We start from the raw sequence: 582 nt of genomic DNA, 5'->3' as shown, positions 1-582 counted from the left end.
TAAAGAAATCCAAATGGAGCGCTCTCAACGTCTATGGAAAGCTTACTTCCAGAGCTTTCCAGAAATATATAATAGTCCATACTTTGCTTCGGATTAGAAGGCCCAAAACTGGCATCCAACGCCAGCTACCTGCACTCTTCCAGACTTAGCTACCAGCGACCAAAGAGTAGAGCCCAACGTCCAAAGGCCCAGAAAGAACCCCTGGCTGGCATTTCACACCTAAGAGACCTCAATGCATGTGGATCTCATCAAAGCTCATCCCAAACACTCACCAAGTAGGCCTCAGAAGTGGATTTTAGCACTAAATAGAATGTTTTATCCTTACTAGTCATCTATTTAGTATTTAAAGGGATTATGTTCATGTAATTCATAACGACTTACAGACTTAAAGGTTTCAAAACCTTGGGTACCTCCCGCAGAGGGAGGTCTACCATTTTTACTTTTCCACCATTGTTTTTATTTTCAGTATGAGTTTCTAAACCTCCTAGGTTCAGGGGAGGAGCCCTGCTGAGTCCTATGAATTAATTAAAGTACTATTTCTTCTTCTTCGATTCGTGTCTGATCTATCTCTAAGATGTATAT

This window comes from Arachis ipaensis, chromosome B05 (genome assembly GCF_000816755.2).
Source record: "Arachis ipaensis cultivar K30076 chromosome B05, Araip1.1, whole genome shotgun sequence".
Taxonomy (NCBI): Eukaryota; Viridiplantae; Streptophyta; class Magnoliopsida; order Fabales; family Fabaceae; genus Arachis; species Arachis ipaensis.
The sequence above is the reverse complement of the archived record's forward strand: the minus strand, read 5'-3'. Positions refer to the sequence as shown.